Consider the following 22,011-nt stretch of genomic DNA (forward strand, 5'->3'; position numbering starts at 1 on the left):
TGTATCCAATTTGGAAATTATCAGGCTTGTTCGTTGCTGTCAAATTTTCTACCTAAATCAAAAATTATTATTGAATAATACAGTTACCTAATTTATACTCTTAACATGCCATTAGTTTGGGATTTTTGTTTTCCCTTTCAAAAATAACAGGGACATTAATTAAATGCCGATTGAGAAGACTACAAAGCAGTATATGTAGTATTCTGTTTTTAATTAGACTACATATAATTTATTTTTACTGAAGTATAGTTGACACTGATGTTACATTAGTTTCAGGTGTGCAACACAGTGATTCAGCAAGTCTGTATGTTAAGCTCTGCTCACCACAAGTGTAGCTACCATTTGTCACCATACGACACTATTACTGTATCACTGACTGTATTTCCTGTGCTGTACTTTTCACCTTCATAACTTATTCTGTACCTGGAAGCCTATACCTCCCACTTTCCTTCGCTCATTTTGTCCATACCCCTGCTTTTCCTTCTGGCAACCACCAGTTTGTTGTCTGTATATATGGCTCTGTTTCTGCTTTTTTGTTCATTTGTTTCGCTCTTTAGATTCCACATATAAGTGAAATCATAGTGTTTTGTCTTTTACTGATGATTTTTTTTGAAGAAAACACACAAAATTACGTATATATTTATATAATAACATGACATGTTTATGTTTATGGCTGGGACAGTTGAGGAAACTATACACGGATGTTTTGCGTTTTCCCCTTCCCACACAGACTTTATACTAAGGAAGACAGCATGAGGAAACGGAGCAAGAAACACAAAAATTATATACAAGTGACAGTCAAGGAGTCTGGGGCCCAGGGAATCCAGGGATCCTGCTCTCTATTCCTTCTTCACCAGCTTTCTCCTATCCAATCTGATAGCTTGAAAAGTGAATGGCCAGTCAGGAAGAAGCATACACACCCGCTGTCACCCCACACATGTATCAATAGGTTCATGGTCATTCTCATCCGGCCCAATGTTTGATGTATCTGAATTTGTGAGGTGAGAGGACGAGAGAGGATTACAAATCTTACCCTCTTGAATGGTTAGTTCTCACTCCTGCCATCCTAATTAGCAGTAGGATTTAGGCCAGACTAGTGATGCACCCCTCTTTTCCACTTGTTCATGAATTCACATTGCTGCTTCTCCTCATCCCATAGGAGTCAAGGAGTCAAGTTACTGAGCTCTAGGAAGGCAGAGATTTCTCAATGTTCCCTTTCTCTCTCCCGGACCACCTGACCCCCCTCCCCTTCTTCCAAGGTGAATCATCTCCTAGGGACCTGCTGCTCCAGCCCTGCCATAATACCAAAGCCCAGAGGCTTGCTCAATGTGTCCCGTTTCTTCTGATCTCCTTAACAATACACCTGGCATCTGATTACATCTGAAATGTGGGACTCCACCACACGTGTGTGACTAAGCATGTGTCCTCAGGCCCACAGGTTGGCTGCCAGAGCAACTTTTTAGCAGTAAAGGCCAGGAAAGTGGGCAAGGGCAAGATGCTTCTAGAAGCTAGCTTCTTAGAACTTTTTCCTTGATGCTGAAAACCATGATATTTATGAGGCCCTCTTGCTCCAATATATAGCCCCCAAGTCTCAACTTTTTCTCTCCCCATTTAGTCTTCATATGGCTCCCATCTGTAGGCTCACCCACAGGCTTTCCTCACTTAGTTTTACCATGAATGGCATGGTTGGTTTGTTTTTTTTCAGCTGGCAGTTATACAATTTTGAAATTAGAATCAGTCTTATCTATATTCAACTCTTTTACAAATGAGGAAATAGAAACCCATAGAGGTTAAATGACTTTACCAAGGTTACACATCAGTTTTGCGAAGATGCAGTGCAGCTGGAACCCAGATATCTTGACTCTACACCTAGTGCTCTTTCCACTGTCCCATGATACTTTCAAAAGCACATGCTAGAAGAGAAAGAAAGTGCCCGTTTCATGTAAATGATGCAGGGAAAAGTGTAAGAGACACTCCGTAAGGGAGGTTAGGTGGGCATTGTAGTTTTAGGCAAGCAAGTTTTTCTTTTTGAGGATTCTCTAAACCTGCCATAATGGAAATATGAAGCAATAGCAGCCTAAGAGGAAAAAAAACAAAAACAAAACATGTAGAAGCATAGAAAACAGATATTATTCAGTCTGCCTTTCCCAGCATTGTCAGGTTGGCCTCCAGATGTAAACCTACCATATTATTCTCAAGGCTTAGCCTAACCAGTTTTGGAATATTCTCTTCCAAAAGGAGAAATCACATCTTCCCAGGTTCTCATACAGAGAAAAAAGAGAATTTACAGCATTATGCAATCCTAGTCTCTCATTTCTGGCCCTTGCTTGGGCTCAGTGAGGGTGTGAAAATCTCAATTTAACCAAAGAAATGAACTCAGAGCCCCCTTTCAACCCACATCATCTTCTCAGCAGCTCCTATGGGAATTAGGGTCATTTCTGGCTCGCAAGTTGAGATCTAACCAGGCACTCATTCCACTCCAGCCTATGATATATTAAAAGTTCAGTGGGTGAGGAAGAAGAGAGAAGGGGAGCTGAGGTTACCCTACAAGCTTGCTGGTGATGAGTGAGGACTTTCTCTGGGGCAAATCCTGTGGGGTGGGAATGTGATTACCAGTCACCAGGTTCTTGTCTGGTCCTGCACTTGGCAACTGCTTATTCTTCCTCTTGTCTTTGGCCATGTTGTGGTCTCTTGAGTCAGAGTACTTTTGCCCTTTCTGGAGTCTCTCCATGAAGTTGGAGCCATCTGGCTTTTGTCTTATGGGATTATTTGGCCTTTAGCTTTGCCTGCTTTCCTCTCTCAGGGAGAATACCTCCTTTCTCCTGTGTGTCCTGCTTCTCGTCACCAGTCTCTTGTGCAGCGTTCTCCTCTTCTTATTTCTGGGACATGGTGGGACCAGGACTGGCGTATAGAGGGTTTGGGAAGTCAACCAGAGAAAGGAAGGGGGAGGGAAAATGGGGACATCCTATGCTACTTCTTCGGCTTCTTTCACTAGGGTTGCTCAGTCAGAATGGTGGCCCTTGCCACTGTCTTATTTCATTTAGCAACTTACCTTCTAGATCTACCCATGTTTCACAGATGGCAAGATCTTATTCCTTTTTTTTTTAGTGTTGATTTATTTTTGAGAGAGAAAGAGAGTATGAGTGGGGGAGGGGAAGAGAGAAAAGGAGACACAGAATCTGAAGCAGGCTCCAGGCTCTGAGCTGTCAGCACAGAGCCGGATGCGGGGCTCGAACCCACGAACCGTGAGATCATGACCTGAGCCGAGGTTGGATGCTTAACTGACTGAGCCACCCAGGTGCTCCAAGATCTTGTTTTTTTTGTTTTGTTTTGTTTGTTTGTTTGTTTGTTTGTTTTTTATGGCTGAGTAATATTCCATTGTGTGTTTATACCATATCTTCCTTATCCATTCATCTATTGCCAGACATTTAGGATGCTACTACATCTTGGGTATTGTAAATAATGCTGCAATAAAGATAGGGCTGCATATATCTTTTTGAATTAGTATTTTAATTTTCTTTAGGTAAATACCCATAACTACACATAATTTTTATGGTTGCATGGGATAAAGCTGGAAGAAGGTACACGAAAAGTTTAATTTTGGTAGTCTCAGAGTAGGCGTATTGGGGGAATTTTAATTTTAATTTTGTTTGTACGTTCAGACTTTTATTAATTGTAAATAATATATAGATTTTTAAAAAGTGAAGCGCATTTCTACTTATGTCTGACACATTCTGGAAGTGGTTAATTTCTTTCTGAAATGAGAGGAACATAAATTGGCTGTAGTTGCAGCAAAGAAAATCTAAAGGTTGACATTTGAATTCAGTGATACAGCAGTGCTAGGTATAGGGTGGAAGGGTAGATAAGCCAAAATGCAAACATTTCTCTTCAAAGTGACTTGTTTTCCATGGTTATTTCCAGAACAGGGCAATAAATTGCTGTTTCATGGCAAGTAAATTAAAACATTTCCTTATAAACCTGCAATTCTTACTTTTTGGAGTTGCACTCTAATCTCCTCTCTGCTTCCATTCTGTTTTAGAAGTTCAAAGTATAAGTGGCTTGATACCAGTCACTTTTGGAAGGGAAGAAGAACTGTAGGTTATAGCTGAATTTTGAGGATTTGCAGTAAGAGGAACAGAGTAAATCTGAAAAATTTAAGCACTTCTTGTTATGCATGTTTTCTTTTAGAAATTATGGGAACTCTGTACCCATCGCTAAAATGGTATAAAACAAACTACCCTCTCCAGTGAGTCCTTTTATAGCATGGTGGGGTTGGGGCAAGATACTAGAATTTGTATGCTTGTCATATCTTGATTTTTCAAATCACCTTTCCCAGAAGAAATGCAGCTGCTGCTCTTAAAATGAAACATTTGAATAGGGTGGTTCTGTCTTTGTAATTGACTTACTGTTGAATGCTCTGATTTCTTAAAAACTGAGTTTTTAAAGAAAGATTTCTCAAGTATAACAAACACATAGGTCATGCACTGGTTAAAAAGAGACAATTTAGGTCACTGAATTTTCCCAACCAGGAGGTGTCCATTGGTGGGTATCTGGTGTGAGTGTCTGAAGTTAGAAAATAATATAATAAACATCCATAACCCAAACCAGAACTAACAAATACTGACATTTTTTTGTCCTTTTTGTTTGTTTTATATTGTATTTTAAACTTAGTTTTTCTTCTACCTCAGTCATCCTTTTTTCATCACACAGAGAATCACTATTGTTATTTTTGTATTTATACTTTTTATTATGAGTGGGTATTTATATAAACAATATATGATTCTGTTTTAAAAATGTGTAAATGGCTAGTGGTATGTTGCACTAGTCATTCTACAACTTATATTTTTTAATAATGATTTTAAAAACCAATCATGTTGATACATGTTGCTCTAGTTCATTTTAACTGTTATAATATTATTATAATCAGTATCCTGATTTACATGAAATAGAGTTTAAAGTGTTTATGACAGTGAAACTAATGATACCCCTTTGTACTCTTCAAAGTGTCCCAGTTGGTTGATAAATTATAGGTCGCCTTCATTATACCATGCCCCAATTGATCTAGTCCCCTGTTAATGGACATATTCTTTTCAGTTACTCTCTTTATATCACAGTTGCAACCTTATGTTTTCTCTATTTTTAAAAACTTGTTTGAATGTGTTGACTATTTCTGTGTTAGAAACCATATTCTCTGTGGTATAGCTTCCTTGGTCTCAAATGAAAGCAAGACACAGGGCAGCAGGTCCTTACACTGATTAGCAAAGCTGAACTCTGGCAGCACTCTCTGGCCTCTTGGTGGATAGCCGTTTGCTGTCTCACTAGTGAACATTCTTTTCTTTTTACTTTTTTATTAAAAAATTGTTTTTAATGTTTATTTTTGTGAGAGAGAGAGAGAGACAGAGAGAGAGAGAGAGCACGAGCAGGGGAGGGGCAGAGAGAGAGGGAGACACAGAATCAGAAGCAGGCTCCAGGCTCTGAGCTGTCAGCACAGAGCCTGACGTGGGGCTCGAACCCACGAACCGTGAAATCATGACCTGAGTCGAAGTCGGCCTCTCAACCAACTGAGCCACGCAGGTGCCCTTCACTAGTGAGCATTCTTAAATTGTATGATTAATTATTATGCTAGTCATGATAAGTGAAGCAGTGTGTTGAAGATATGTTGTCATGGAAATTATGTCAAAAATAATTGTTGCATTTGTAATGAAAAAATTCTCAGTGCTATAAGTAGCGGAAAGGTAGCTTTTAGGCCTAATGTACAAAAATCATCATGGTGTGTCAGTATTTTAGGAAAAATAAAAGAAAGTTAATGGTTATTGGGGTTTTAAGATAGTTTGGCTCTGCCGTTTGGCTTTCTTTCTGTTTTTAAAAAAATTTTTTAAACATTCATTTTTTGAGAGAGAGAGAGAGAGAGAGAGAGACAGAGTGTGAGTTGGGGAGGGGCAGAGAGAGTGAGGGAAGGGAGCATAGATCTGAAGCAGGCTCCAGGCTCTGAGCTGTCAGCACAGAGCCCGATGTGGGGCTCTCCAACTCATGGACCGTGAGATTATGACCTGACCCGAAGCCGACTGAGCCACCCAGGCGCCCTCGTTTGGCTTTATTTCTGTCCACATGTTGGTCTACAGCTGTGTTCTTCATAATGGTGCATCGGATTATCCATTGAGGCATAAAGAAATGTTAGAATTTCTACTTCTATACTTTTATCATCCCATATATATGTTGTTGATTTTTATAATGTACATATTTTTATTGGTATTAGTTTCCTAGGGCAGCCATAGCAAATCACTATAAACTGGGTGGCTTAAAACAACAGTTCTAGAGGCCACAAGTCTGAAATCAAGGTGTTGTCAGCCATCAGACTTGGTTCCTTCTGGAGGCTCAGAGAGGAAATGCATTCCATGCCTCCTTGCTTCTGGTGCCTGCCAGCAATTCTTGGCATTCCTTGGCAGCTTATATACACAGTACTCCAGTGTCTGCCTTCATCTTCACATGGCCTTCTCTCGTGTGTCTCCGTTGTTTGGATTTAGTGTCCCCGCTTATGTAGGGTGATTTTATTTTGAAATTCTTAATTACATTTGCAAAGGTCTTTTTAACAAATAAGATTACAGGTTTGGGAATGTGTGTGTGTGTACACACACACACACACACACACACACACACACACACACACACATGATTTAGTGCCCCCACTATAAAATACATAAAAGTGTGTGTGTGGTGCGCGTGCGTGTGTGTGTATACACACACAAGACTTTTTTTGGTGAGGGATGTGAGAAGGGGTCACATCATTCAGTTCACTGCAGGAATATATAATTGTGTATACACACACACACACACACACGTAGAAGGTGGGTGCTCAAATTTTATACTGATGGTATACCCCTATCAAAGAAGCTTGGAGATCCCTAGTTCTGAGATCGCTTGGGTTAGATGTGGTTGGTACCTTCGTGTAATAAGGCAACAACCGTTGATGACATAAAAAGCTGTATAGAAGTTAACTGCTAACATTTCCTGTGTTTCATGTTCTCAGTAGTCTGTGCAGACTAAATGATCAGGTAGGTTTATGGGCTTCCTTTTAGGCCTGACAGGGATATGGATAGCTATCAGATAGACTCAGGAAAGTACCATGAAACTCTGTTTGTGCTTCAGTGATCTTGACTCCTCTGTGCTACAGATACTTAGAGTAATTCTTGATCTCACTGTTTCTTTGGCCTTGAATGACAGGGTTATGATGAGGTTGCTTTTTGATGCTTCCTGGCTAAAGCCCACGAGCATTTAATCCTTAGTCCACAGTAGGGATGGTGGGTACAGTGATTAGGCATTATTTGCAGGCCATTAATGTGTAACTAAAATATGATTTTTAATAATACGGAATTCTCTATCATTTAAAAGCCCCACTGCTCAGTTGGTCCTTAGTGTGTGATGTAGAACTCACTGTATGTTAACAGGTGTTTTGTTTTGTTTTGTTTTGTTTTGTTTTGTTTTAGTTTATTTATTTTGAGAGAGAGTGGAAGACAGAATCCCAGGCAGGCTCTTGTGCTAACAGCTAACATCCCCGGATGCGGGATTCAAACTCATGAACTGTGAGATCATGACCTTGAGCTGAAACCAAGAGTTGGACACTTAACCGACTGAGCCCCCCAGGCACCCCTATATGTTATCATTCTTAATTATTACAAAAGGTCTGTTTTAAATTTCTTTAAAAATTTTTAAAAATATTTATTTTTGAGGGGCTCCTGGGTGGCGCAGTCGGTTAGGTGTCCGAGTTCAGCCAGGTCATGATCTCGCGATCCGTGAGTTCGAGCCCCGCGTCGGGCTTTGGGCTGATGGCTCAGAGCCTGGAGCCTGTTTCCGATTCTGTCTCCCTCTCTCTCTGCCCCTCCCCCGTTCATGCTCTGTCTCTCTCTGTCCCAAAAATAAATAAACGTTGAAAAAAAAATTTAAAAAAAAAATTTATTTTTGCAAGAGAGAAAGAGAGTGAGCGGGAGAGGGGCAGAGAGAGAAGGAGACACAGAATCTGAAGCAGGCTCCAGGCTCTGAGCTGTCAGCACAGAGCCTGACGTGGGGCTTGATCTCACGAACTGTGAGATCATGACTTGAGCCTAAGTCGGATGCTTGACTGAGCTACCCAGGTGCTTTAAATTTTAAAGCAAGGAACTGAGATTTGATTACAGGTATTTAGACACTTAATTATAAGCTTCACCCACTGTTAAATTTTGTTAGGAGTGAAGGTAGTAGGTTTACATGGGATTGTACTGTAAAGACCCTGTGAAGATATAGCAGTAGCATTGTTTTGCATTTGTGTGTAAGTTAAGGGTATATACACTTTTCCTGTTCTCTTCTAGTTCAGTTGCAGTTTGTCTTTAAATCTCTAGGGAAGATCAGAGAAACAGTGCCGGAAGCTTCACTGAGTATCTAATTTGGGAAAAGGTGTGCATGTGTGGCGGGAAGGGAGGTGAGTTGTCTACTGCATTTTCTGTTTTGGTGGTGGGATCTTCATTTTATAACATCTTTCTTTTTCTTGTTCTTATAACTTTTAGCTCATTAACCTTGCTCTCTAAGCTGCATAGTGAAGCACCGTTTCTAATTTAGTCTCCTGTGTTTAGCTTCTCAGAAGATTTTTTAAAAAATGTTTGGAGGTGTGATTTAATTGCAGGGCTGTTTGCACGTTGTCAGTGTGAAAGCAAAGATGAGTTTCATATTTAGACAGTGCATCCTGCAGGTTTCATTTGTTAAAACCTTCTTGGTATTCCCATTGTCTCAAACGTGTGCATAATAGTGAAAAGAAAAAGTCTTGTTTTGTTGTATCCATATTTAGCAATTTGGTTGAGTTATGGAAAAGCCTGTCCTCTGCCTATGTTTTTGCTCATTTGGAAACCTTGTGTAGTTTATAGAGACACTAGTGATTTGTTCCTCGGCCTCCCTGTGGGTTTTGTTCCATATTACAATCTAATTCCACCTCCCTGTCCCATATTCCGGTGCCGTTAATTTGTACATTTCGATGCAGTTTGTTTCATCGTGTGTTTTTGTAATCCAAACTGAATGTAACGAGCTATGTGCTTTAGGGACCTGGCTTTGCCTTGCCAATTAGAACAAAGTGGTTACTGAGAAAGAGTGTGTTTTAAATAAAACATGGCACCTCTGAGTAGGACTGACACTCATTTGGGAGTAAAAGAGATGGTTTTAACTCTTTGACTAAAAAGAAGAGTCATTACTAAAGATCAGCACTTTTTGGGGGAAAGAAGGGTAAAGATTTACCTCCACAAAATACGGTTTTATAAATTTCCTCATAGATTAAATAAATTTAAAAGATTGTCATTTGATACTTTTTTTCTTAATGTTTGAGACATGCATTAGCAAAACTCTCTAAATTCCTGAGTAATTATCTAGTGCCTGCTGCAGTTTCTGAAGTTTGAACTGTTCATGTTGAGGAAGGTGAGGGCATATAAAACCATAGGTATGTTATTAGCCTCTTTATTTTTCTAATATGTGAAGCCAAATTTTCAATATAGTGGATACTTGAAAGATACTTGAAAATGATGAGAGAAGTATAAGATTTTGCCACAGTGTGTGGATATTATTTTATTTTCATATGATAATAGAATTTTGAGCCATCAGTGACTTAAAACTATTTAGAATTTTAGTAGCACTTTCATCAGACATTTCAAATTTAAATTGAACTCAGGAACCGTGAGCTCATGACCTGGGCCCAAGTCAGACACTTAACCTCCTGAGCCACACCCAGGCGTTTCTACTTTTATCAAACATTTAAAGGACAGATGTCTTTGCATAGATCTTCATAGGCAGACAGTTTACTTATTCACAGCATAGGGAGGCACCACATATGAGTTGGTTCCAGTATTGTATTTGTATCTATACTACAGTTGATAGAGTTCCGTTTTTAGTTGAAATGCCAAATAAACTCTAGAACTCAACAATGATACGAGTAAAGCATGACGTTGCTTGTGTTTTCTTGATTTCCATAGGACTTACTATGAAGTAGACAGTAGGATTTTGTCAAAAGCTTTGAAATAAAGACAGCAAGAAAGTTGTATAAAGACTTGGTAATGACTTTAGAAACATTATAACATTTATTAACCTATATAAGCAAGAGAGAACAAGAGGAGTACATTTCCGTGAAACAATTAAAAAGTATGTAGGTGTGCCCTGTTGAAAAAAGCTGTTTCTGGAAAAATGAGCTCTGTACCAGAGGAAGCTAGCTAGTTTAATTGGACTAAATTAAATGAAACCTATGCATTTCTATCACTGTCCTATGAAAGTCTTGCAAACTATATTGATGGTTTGAGGAGACAGTCATAATATTATTAAATGTCCCATACCTCATTTTGGAAGATTAACACCCATATGGATAATATTTTAAGTTCAAACAGTTTTCTGAGTAAAGATAATTAAGGCTTAAATCTGCTGCTATCTTCTCCTTAACATTCTAATCTATGGCTGAACAAGCCAAGAAGAACTTTGAAAATATTCAACATCTTCAGAAATCACTGAATTTGCCAGTTTTGCACAGAGTGACAATGGTGTTTTCTTTGACTCATATGGTTTAAGATCTAGTAGCTGTTAATTTCCATACTTGAATCAAAAATTAATGTCAAGGGGCGCCTGGGTGGCTCAGTCGGTTGAGCGCCCGACTTCAGCTCAGGTCACGATCTCGCGGTCTGCGAGTTCGAGCCCCGCTTCGGGCTCTGGGCTGATGGCTCAGAGCCTGGAGCTTGCTTCCGATTCTGTGTCTCCCTCTCTCTCTGCCCCTCCCCCGTTCATGCTGTGTCTCTCTCTGTCTCAAAAATAAATAAACGTTAAATGGGGCGCCTGGGTGGCACAGTCGGTTAAGCGTCCGACTTCAGCCAGGTCACGATCTCGCCGTCCGTGAGTTCGAGCCCCGCGTCGGGCTCTGGGCTGATGGCTCAGAGCCTGGAGCCTGTTTCCGATTCTGTGTCTCCCTCTCTCTCTGCCCCTCGCCCGTTCATGCTCTGTCTCTCTCTGTCCCAAAAATAAATAAACGTTGAAAAAAAAAATTAAAAAAAAAAAAATAAACGTTAAAAAAAAATTTTAAAAAAAATTAATGTCAAAAAGCCTCTTTGAAAAAGTTTTTAAGCACAGGTCCTAACCTTCTAATGGTAGTCAAAAGCTAAATTAGATTGTTCATTTCTTCTATGTGCATTCAGTTACTCAGTGTACATTGTGTTTTGTAACATTGTTTTTAGGAAGTCTAGAAGTGTTGAATCCCATTAATTGTGGTATTAGGAGATGGTAATCATAGGATATTTGGAAGGAATCTTAGAGCTTTTCTAACACTGATGCTTATTCCAAATGTCTGCTGAATTAGTGAGTTTCAAGTTAAGTGATGTGGTAGGGGTAAACTGGCTTTTTTTTTTTTTTCATCTTTTATGTCTGTCTTTCATAATTCCCTTTCTCTTCCAATGTAACTATGCTATGTTAGTAATCTTGAAGTTGGGACTAGAAAGCAATCTATAACAAAGTGGCAATAACACTTATTTATGGGTACTCCTAAGACATCCTATGTGTTTTTCTGTTTACTATCTGTTCATTCATTTGCTGATTAAGTTTTGCAGTTTCTTAAGTTTATTCATTGTTCTGTAGAGTTGGTATACAGTTGACAACCTTATATAATTTATTTTAAAGTTTATTTATTTTGATGGGGGGAAAGGGACTGAGAGAGGGAGAGAGAAGATCCCAAGCAGGCTCTGCCTGACTTGGGCCTCTGTTTCACAAACTGTGAGATCATGCATGACATGAGTCGAAATCAGGAGTTGGACACTGAACCGACTGAGCCACTCAGCTGCCTCTTTTCTAAAGATACATTGATTACAACTTTTTTTTCCTAAAATTTTTCTCAAATAAGAGGCTTGCATTATATGTGAGGTTTTATTCCCATATAGCAATTATAGAACTAGTAAAATGTCTTAAAATGTTTTCTACATCGTTAGTGCCTTAAAGAAATCCCCCTGAATGTGACCAAAGGTCTTTTTTATTATAACCCCCCACCATTTTTCAACCCAAGATAAAAAGTTTCATGTCCCACGATATATGCTGTTTGGGAATGGACTTTTTTTATGGTGTCCTTCTATCGAGTAGTCTGGTTGTATAACATACCACAAACAGACAAAATTCTCTCAAAAAGTTTAAAAGGCCCTGAAGGAGGAGGGGCTTAAAAAAGAGGAGAGAAAAAACTTTGTATGCTTCCCTCAGACTATAATTTGTCTTTATTGAAGGGAAGGTCAAAAGCAATAAATTCATTTTTCTTTGGGTATGAGTGAAGTCTTGTGTTTTATCTCCAGTGGGTGGCACACAGAGATGGTGCCACTTGTACCTTATGTAGCAATTTAAAAACTTAGATACTTAATATTTTGGCTATCGAGAGGTTTCATGAAACTATATAGCATATAGAAAAATAGCAAGTGAATCAGATAATTTTGGACAATGGGACATTTTGCATTGGAACATCGTTGACATAGTCTTATGTTAGAAGTGGTAATCACTTGGGGCGCCTGGGTGGCTCAGTCAGTTGGGAGTCTGACTTCAGCTCAGGTCATGATCTCATGGTCCATGGGTTCGAGCCCCGCGTCAGGCTCTGTGCTGACAGCTTCGGATTCTGTGTCTCCCTCTCTCTCTGCCCCTCCCCTGCTCAAGCTCTGTCTCTCTCAAAAATAAATAAACATTAAAAAAAAAATTTACAAGTGGTAATCACTTAACTCTTGGGCATACCAAGTGGAATAGTCTTCTTAAAGGAAAAATGAATGTCTTGCCTAAAACACTTTTTTATATAGTTTTTTATATAGTTGTTATTAGAAAATACCTGACTTTGTTTTAAGTGGACATTTTTTCTTTTTTAGTGTTAATATTCCAAACCTATGAAAAGCACAGCTCTTGCTTAAATGCTTGTCAGGCACCTGGATACTTGAGGCACTACTGGTAATCAGTCCTTATTATTTATTAAAGTTTTCTGGGTGACTCTAGTTGCGTCATAAATCAAAATTCACAAAACCAGCCTCACCCTAATATCAGAGTGATGTTTTTGATATCTTAAAGAGCTGGTGTAATTTGTCTCTTTAGTGTCTCCATTGAAAGACTTTTTGGGACCTCTTTTTGAGTTTTAGATGGAAATAAATGCAGGTATTCAGGGCAGAGATTTAAAGAGAATGGAGGGGAATGTAAAGGTACACAATAAGCTTGTTTTTTAAAACTGGAGCCAGGAGAACCTTTTCAAAGTATATTGTAAAGGTCAAGTTTCATGTATTTCCTCTTTCAGCTCTGTGTGACTGAATGGAGGCTATTTCGCTTCTGATTTATAAGATATTTACCATGACTCAGTATTTTGTGAACACCTAACATTGTTAGTGCTTTTGTCTTTTGTGTGACTCCACCCTTAAAATAGAAAGCAGAGACCCAGTCTGCATTCACAGAGGCTCTTCCTTATAGACCTTTGCTGCACAATACAAAAGAGCACCAACCTTAGAGGAAAAGGAATTGTTTGGATTTTTCAAAAACAAAAGTAGGTTTTCCCCCCTTCCTTTGTGTACGTTATAAAGTACCAAGATATCCTTTTTCAGTAGTTTAAAATTGTGACATTCTTTTTATTCTTTTGTGCCTTGATCATGGTTAAGGGAGATGGAAACAATTTTTCTTAACTGGTATCTCTTAAATTCACTGGCGCTTTAATTTCTTACAGCATTATCAAGGAATTGTTTTTCACTGCTTTGGACACAAATTTTAAAAAGTTTTGCTACAACATAGATTGCAACCATAATTGCTAAGAGAAATAAGCCAGCATCAAAAGGACAATAAACTATGGTGCCATTTATTTAGAGTACCCAGAGTGGTCAAATTCATAAAGACAAAAATGTAGAATGGTGGTTGCCAGGCACTGGAGGGAAGAGAGAATGGGGGAAGTTCTGGAGATGGATGGTGGGGATAGTTGCACAAGGGTGTGAATGTACATAATGCTACTGAAGTGTTACTTAAAAATGGTTGAAATGGTAAATTTAATGTTATGTGTATTTTACCATAGTTGAAAGAGTGATTAAGAGTTACAGGTCTTAAAGAAATATTTAATCTTGGAGTTTGACTACAATTTTGTCCTCCACATTTGCCAAGAATCCACCTCTGTTCAGATTTCTTTTAAAAATCTGTTATTAATGGGAGGTTAAGTGAGAATATTCCTTCTTGTTCTGTGCAGCCAATAAATTAGTCCTCTTCATTAGAGGAGAATAAAAACTAAAAATATGTATAGAAGTAATAAATTAAAATGAAAAATGAACAGTTTTTTTCCTCTGCTTATTATTTGTTTAAATGATGCCATGACAAGTATTGTGTATGTAATTATCAAAGAAAAGTTGTAGTGGCTTTGACTTTGAGCAAGTGGTGTAACCTGGAGTATCAGTTAACTCATTTGTCTAATGGGAGTCATTATACCTCCTTCCTCACTAGGAATCAAATGAGATAATGTAGATGAAATGTCTTTTAAAAGTATTTCCTGGGGCGGTTGGGTGGCTCAGTTGGTAAAGTGTCCGACTTTGGCTCAGGTCATGATCTTACAGTTTGTGATTTCGAGCCCTATGTCAGGCTCTGTGCTGACAGCTCAGAGCCTGCTTCAGATTCTGTGTCCCCCTCTCTGCTTCTTCCCTGCTCATGCTCTGTCTCTCTCTCTCAAAAATAAATAAACATTAAAATTTTTTTTAAGTATTTCTTTGTCAAAGTACTGTACTACATGCATATTGTTGAAATAGTTAAATTACTACAGGTAGCAAAATGCTCCTCCTTTCCTCCCTCCTCCCTCCAGTTTTTCCCAGAAGCAACTACTTTAAATTCTTTCTGCTGTTTCTTCTAAATTCATACTCTTCATATTTATGTTCCTACTTGATTTGTCACTTTTACACATTTTTTATTTTTTGTTATGATGTATAAAATGTTTGTATTCTTATACTATCCTGTACTATCCTTCCTGCAAATATATTTGTAGTGCAATTTTTGGTTAAATAATTATTGAGTATTTATGTTATTATGGGTATATAAATATTATGATCTTTGGGGCCTTTTAGTATATAATGGTGTTTCATATTTCCTTTATTTTTTCCTTCTTTGGGTATTTTCCAGAGATATTTGTATTATTCCTATTTTAATTTTATTGTATCGAGAAAATATATTTTGTATGATTTCAGTCCTTTTATACTTAATGAGACTTGTTTTGTGGCTCCAAATATTATCTGTCTTGGTAAATGTTTTGTTTGCACCTAAAAAGAATGCACATCTGCTGCTGGTTTTTTTTTTTATTCTTAATTTTTAAAATTTATTTTTAATTTTTAAATTTACTTCTAAGATTTTTAAATTTCATTTAAAAATTTTTTATTTTTAATTTTTTAAAATTTATTTTGAGAGAGAGAGAGAGAGGTAGGTGGGAAAGTGCAGAGCGAGAGAATCCCAAGCAGACTCTACACTGTCCCCGCAGACCCCAGTGCAGGGCTAGAACTTAGGAACTGTGAGATCAGGACCTCAGCTGAAACCAAGAGTCAGATGCTTAACTGACTTTGTCACCCAGGCGCCCTCAATTTGCTGATGTTGTGTGCTGTGTTCTCTAAATGTCAGTTAGGTCAAGTTGATTGATATTGTTGTTCAAGTCTGTGTCTTTGCTGATATTTGGCCTACTTGTTCTATCAGTTACTGAGAGGGTTATTGAAATATCTGACTATACATGTGGATTTTTCTGTTCTTTTTCTTATAGTTCTATCATGGGTTGCTTTGTGGGTTTTGAAGCTATGTGAAATGCATAGATGTGTAGGATTTTTTCGTATTTATGAATTGATCGCTTTATCGTTTTGAAATGAGTATATTCTAGATGTAGTTATTCTGAAGTCTACTTTGAGATTAATTTAGCTACTTTCTGTAGCTTAGTGTAAGCATGATACGTCTTTTTCCATTCTTTTATTCTATCTGTCTTTATATTTAAATGCATTTCTTGTAGGAAGTATATAGTTGGGGATGTCTCTCTTTCAATCTGTTTAGACCATCTCTATCTTTTAATTTGGGGTGTTTAGACCATTTACATTTAGTGTAATTATTAGTATGTTAGGTTTAAATCTATCATATTTAATGTGAATTAAATATTATTTTGATATATGTTTCCTATTTATGCCATTTATTATTTTTTCCTGCTTTCTTTTGGATTAATTGAACATTTTTAATGATACTATTGTATGTTTTTTGTTGATTTACTTTTGTTTTAGTGCTTACCTTAGTGTGTGTCATACACATTTTTAACTTCTCATAATCCGTGTTCGTGTTATGTACTAGATTACTTCACATGCAGTATAAAAACCTTGTAATAGTGTGCTTTTCTTCCTTCCCTACCTTTGTGCTGCTGTCATACATTTTACTTTTGCATGTTTTGTAAAATTTTTACTGCATTATTACTATTTTTATTTCAGTAGTTGTCTTTTAAACAGAATTAAGAAAAATCTTATGTTTATCAGTGTAATAACTTACTGCTACTTTTGACATTCTTTTATATAGATCCATATTTCCATATGGTATCACTTTCATTCTGTCCAAAAGATGTACTTTAATATTTCTTACTGGTGATGAATTCTTCTGTTTTTGTAACTTTAAAAAAGTCTTTATTAAAAATTTTTTTTGAATGTTTATTTACTTTTGAGAGAGAACGTGCGAGCAGGTGATGGGCAGAGAGAGAGGGAGACACAGAATCTGAAGCAGGCTCCAGGATCCGAGCTGTCAGCACAGCACAGAACCTGATGTGGGGCTCAAACCCACAAACCATAAGATCATGACCTGAGTCAAAGTCAGATGCCCAACCGACTGAGCCACCCAGGCACCCTGAAAAAGTCTTTAGTTTTTGTTTTATAGATATTTTCATTGAGTGTAGAATTCTAGGTTGCCTTTTTTCTTTTAAAGACAGTGGTCTTGTTACATTGTTTGTGATGAAAAATCTGTGGTTCTCAGTTCCTCCATAATAACAGTTGACCCTTGAGCAACACAGATTTGAACTGCATGGGTCCACTTATATGCCAGTTTTTTATTTAAAAAAAATTTTTTTTTAACATTTATTTATTTTTGAGACAGAGACAGAGCATGAACAGGGGAGGGTCAGAGAGAGAGGGAGACACAGAATCTGAAACAGGCTCCAGGCTCTGAGCAGTCAGCACAGAGCCCAACGTGGGGCTCGAACTCAGGGACCACGAGATCGTGACCTGAGCCAAAGTCGGATGCTCAACCGACTGAGCCACCCAGGTGCCCCTATGCCAGTTTTTTATACTGCAGAACTGTAAATGTATTTTCTCTTACTTATGAGTTTCTTAATAGCATTTTCTTTTCTCTAGTTTAAGTCATTGTAAGAATATAGTATATAGTATATACATATATATATAGTATAACATACCAAGTATGTGTTAATAGACTGTATGCTATTGTTAAGTCTTCTGGTCAACAGTAAGCTATTAATAAGGTTTTTGAGGAGGCAGAAGTTATGCATGGATATTTGACTGTGTGTGGGGGGGTTGGTGTTTTGAACCCCCCTGTTGTTCAAGGGTCAACTGTGTAGCTTATAAGTGAGAGCTTGAACTCTGGGGTCAGATAGCCTCTGGGTTTATTTCTCATCTCTGCCACTTAACTCTGGGGGAAGTTACTGGTTAGACCTGTGCAGCAAATACGGTAAAGCCCCAGATCTGGATGGTAATGTGGGAATAGAGATCAAGGAGTAAATTCTAAATTATGTTGGGATAAAAGAATGTGGGAATCCTTGTTGAGATTCATATGTAGAAAAAGAGGAAAAGGTAAATATGTATGTAAATGCACTGAACAGAATAGGAAAATCTTGTGTTTTGCGTGTTTGTATTTGGGAGAGGGGAGTGTCAATGACTTTGATTTTGGACTAAATTTGAGGTAATGAAGGGACTGCATATTTTCTATAAGCAGTTCAGAAATTGGGAATGTGTGAAAGGTCTAAAGTCTGTTTTGAGAAGCTGCCATATTAAGATGAGGTTCTTGTATACAGCTACTGTTCACTAAATATTTGAAAGACAGAATAATAGAGTTGAAGGTTATTGTGCTCAGCTTATAGGTCTCAAACTTGAACATGCACCTGGAAGGGCCTTTAAGACACATATTGCAGGGCCCCACCCTCCAGAGTTTCTGGTTTAGTGGGCATGATGTGGGGCTGGAGTGGTTTGCATGTCTGACTGATTACCGGGTCATGCTGCTACTGCTGCTGGTTTGGAGATCACACTTTGACAACCACTAACTCAGTGGAGTGAACAAAGGGATGCTTTGATTCTTAGTGGAGGAAGATGAAAGGAAATAAATCACAGAGGTCATAGCAGTAAGTGACCACCAGACACTGGATGACACTTGTGATATAGATTATAGAAAGGATGTATTTTAGGATTTCAGATTTGGATAATAAGTGGTATCAAGTGAGGTAGAGAGAGAAAAATGAGTAATGACTGTCAAATTGAATGACAGTGTATATGTGACTTTAGCAATATTTATTCTTTTGTAGTCTTCTAAAAGACTTCTGAAAATTTGATGAGAACTGTGGATTCAGTTCTCAGGAGAAGGTACATGTCTTCATAGTTTGGCACACATTTTTTAGCAGGTTCATAAATTTCATTGAGACCACCCACATCCTAGTGAAGAATTTGGATTTAGAGTGGTCTCATTAAGAGTGGTAGATGTGGAAGTGACATTATAAGATAGAAAAAGTGAGAAGGTAGGAGGAAGTGATTGCGGATATGGACAAGTTGGTTCTTCATGATTACGAGTATTGTTGGGAGTGGACTGATGATTGTGGAATTTCCCATCATAGAGGTCCTTAAAATAAACCTGTGATAGTCTGATAAAATTCAACTTTCTGAATTTTAGGGGTACTATGAAACAAAATGTATTCATTTCAAGACAATGAAATGGCCCATGGCTTTCATGACTTCCTTTCCTGGCCACTTGTTCTTTTGCTGCCTTTCTATTCCGGAGAGGTCAGAACAGTTTACTGTGTTTGGGTGATTCAGTCCTAACAGTCTTTCAGTGACATATTAAGCAAGTTTCCCCTCTATTAGGAAAAACACAAGTTGTCTGTTATCCTGGAAGATTATGAATTATTTTCCTTTCAGTTGACAATTCTAGTAGAAATATTTCATTGTGTCTTGTTATATCCTTGATCAAATGCTCAGGATTTAACATCAAAAGTTTTTTCATTGAGTTCTAACTCTCCTTTTATTTGTTGTGTGACCTTGGGCAAATGACATCAATTTTTCTGAGTCTCCATTTGCTCTTTTGCTTGATGAGTGTGGTGATAACCTGTCCTGCAGGGAATTTTAAGGATCAAATAAATCTGCAAGGTACTTAGTAAACTATAAACCTTTACACATGTAACTTTCTAATTAGACACAGTAGTAATAAAACATTGATAAAAATGCTAATGTCTAGATTTGGTTTTTATTCAGGCAGAAAATTTGTAGTATCTTGAAACTAGAGGGTGGTGTGGAAGAATTGTTGCATAGATTTAAAATAAACACATAAGGAACTGCAAACTCCTGGGGCACCTGGATGGCTCAGCAGGTTAAGTGTTCTACTCTTGATTTCTGCTCAAGTCATCATCTCACCATTCCTTTTTCTTTTTAACGTTTATTTATTTTTGAGACAGAGACAGAGCATGAACAGGGGAGGGGCAGAGAGAGGGGGAGACAAAGAATCTAAAACAGGCTCCAGGCTCCGAGCTGTCAGCACAGAGCCTGATGTGGGGCTCGAACTCACAGACCGTGAGATCATGACTTGAGCCGAAGTCGGACGCTTAACCGACCAAGCCACCCAGGCGCCCCATGATCTCACCATTTCTGAGTGCAGAGCCTGCTTGGGATTCTCTCCCCCTCTCTCTGCTTCTCTCTCTCTCTCTCTCTCTCTCTCTCTCTCTCTCTCTCTCAAAATGAATAAACATTTAAAAAAACCATAACTCGTAAGACATTGAAGACACATAACTGAAAAGATATACTATTTTCATTAATTGAAAGAATCTTGTTCAAATGTTCCTACTACCCAAAACGGTCTACAGATTGAGTGCAATCCCTGTTAAAGTTCCAGTGGCATTTTTCACATTAAAAAAAATCTAAAATTTGTGTGGAATCACAGAAGACCCCCAAATAGCCAAAGCAGTCTTGAGAAAGAACAAAGCTGGAGACATCACAATTCCTGATTTCAAACTACGTTACAAAACTGTAATAATCAAAACAGTATTGTAACAGCATACAAACAGCCACAGTAGACTAAAGGAAAGGAATAGTGTGTTCAGAAATAAACTCATGCACATACAGTCAACTAATCTTTTCAAGTGTGCCAAGAATATACAATAAGAAAAGGATAGTCTCTTCAGTAAATGGTTTTGGTAAAATTGGAGAGCCACATGCAAATTTCACACCATACACAAAAATTAACTCAAAATAGATTATAGACTTAACTATAAGACCTGAAACTTTACAACTCCTAGAAGAAAACATAGGGAACAAGCTCCTAGACATGGGTCTTGGCAGTGGTTTTTTTGGATATGACACCAAGAGCACAGGCAACAAAAGCAAAAATAAACAAGTGTGACTATGTTAAACTAAAATGTTCTGCATAGCAAAAGAAACCATCAGTAAAAGGGCAGTCTATGAAATGGGAAAAAAAATATTTGCAAACCATATCTCTGATAAGGTGGTAATATCCAAAGTGTGTAAGGAACTCCTATAACCCAGTAGCAGAAAGAACCAAACTAAAAACAGGCAAACATTTTTCCAAAGAAAACATACAAATGGCCAACAGGTATTTGAAAAGGTACTCAGTATCACTAATCATCAGGTCAGTGCTAATCAAAATCACAATGAGATATCACCTCCTACCTGTCAGATTGGCTGTTATCAAAAAGACAGAATAAAATGAGTGTTAGTGAAGATGTGGAGGAAAAGGAACCCTTGTACAGTGTTGGTGGGAATGTGAATTTTACAGTTAAATAATGGAAGATACTCAGGAGGTTCCTTAAAAGATTTAAAAAAGAACTACATATGGTCCAGCTTTTTCACTACTGGGTATGTATCCAAAGGACATAAATCAGTGCCTGAGATAACCTGCATTCCCATGTTCATTGTAGTAGTATTCACAATAGCTAAGATAAAGAAATATGTAAGGGTCTGTCAATGGGTGAACAGATAAAGAAAATATCTACCCTCCCCCACAGGAATTTTACTCAGTCAAAAAAAAAAAAAAAAAAAAGGAAACCTGTCATTTGTCAAAATATAGATGAATCTGAAGGACATTATGCTAAGTGAAATAAGCCAGACAGAGACATGCAAATACTGTGTGATCTCACTTACATACAGAATATAAAAAAGTCAAACTCACAGAAGGTGGTTGAGGAGTGAAGGAATTAGGAGATATTGGTCAAAGGGTACAAGCTTTCAGTTAGGAATAAATTCTGGGGATCTACTGTACAGTATGGTGTCTACAGTTAATACTGTATTTATATTTGAATTTGTTGAGAGAATAGATCTTAAATGTTCTTACCACATACAAAAAGTGGTAACTATGTGAGGTGGTGTGTTAATTAGCTTCATTGTGGCAGTCATTTCACAATGTGTACATACATCAAACCATCATCTTCTAACGCCTTAATATGCACATTTTTTACTTATCAATTAGACCGTAATAAAGTTGGGAGAAAAAAACCAAATATAATGAAAAAAGAGTTGACGGTTAGTTTCTCCATAAGTAATGTGGTAGAATTCTACCTTCTAGTTGTCAAAGAAATGTGATGTATTCTAGGAAACTTGTATTTGCTTTCATATGTTAGCTGCATTTCAGACCTAGGCTGAAATTATGAGGAAAGGCAGCACACTGGTAAATATTCCTAGTGGAATAATTTATTCATCTGCCTTTGGAGAAAACTCAGATATGCTGTGTATGTGACATATAGGGTGTTTACAGTCTATAATTTGCTTC

General features: G+C 37.8%; 1 protein-coding gene and 1 pseudogene across 2 annotated transcripts in view; one reads left to right on the forward strand and one right to left on the reverse strand.

Moving 5' to 3' along the window:
• Positions 1-22,011, forward strand: part of ZFAND3 (zinc finger AN1-type containing 3) — a 324,262-nt gene that overhangs the window by 113,086 nt on the left and 189,165 nt on the right. The gene's annotated exons all lie outside the window — the stretch shown is intronic.
• LOC121029389 (alpha-endosulfine-like) lies at positions 2,540-2,888 on the reverse strand (annotated as a pseudogene).

Source organism: Herpailurus yagouaroundi, unplaced genomic scaffold, assembly GCF_014898765.1.
Source record: "Herpailurus yagouaroundi ecotype Mexico unplaced genomic scaffold, PumYag 139, whole genome shotgun sequence".
Classification (NCBI taxonomy): Eukaryota; Metazoa; Chordata; class Mammalia; order Carnivora; family Felidae; genus Herpailurus; species Herpailurus yagouaroundi.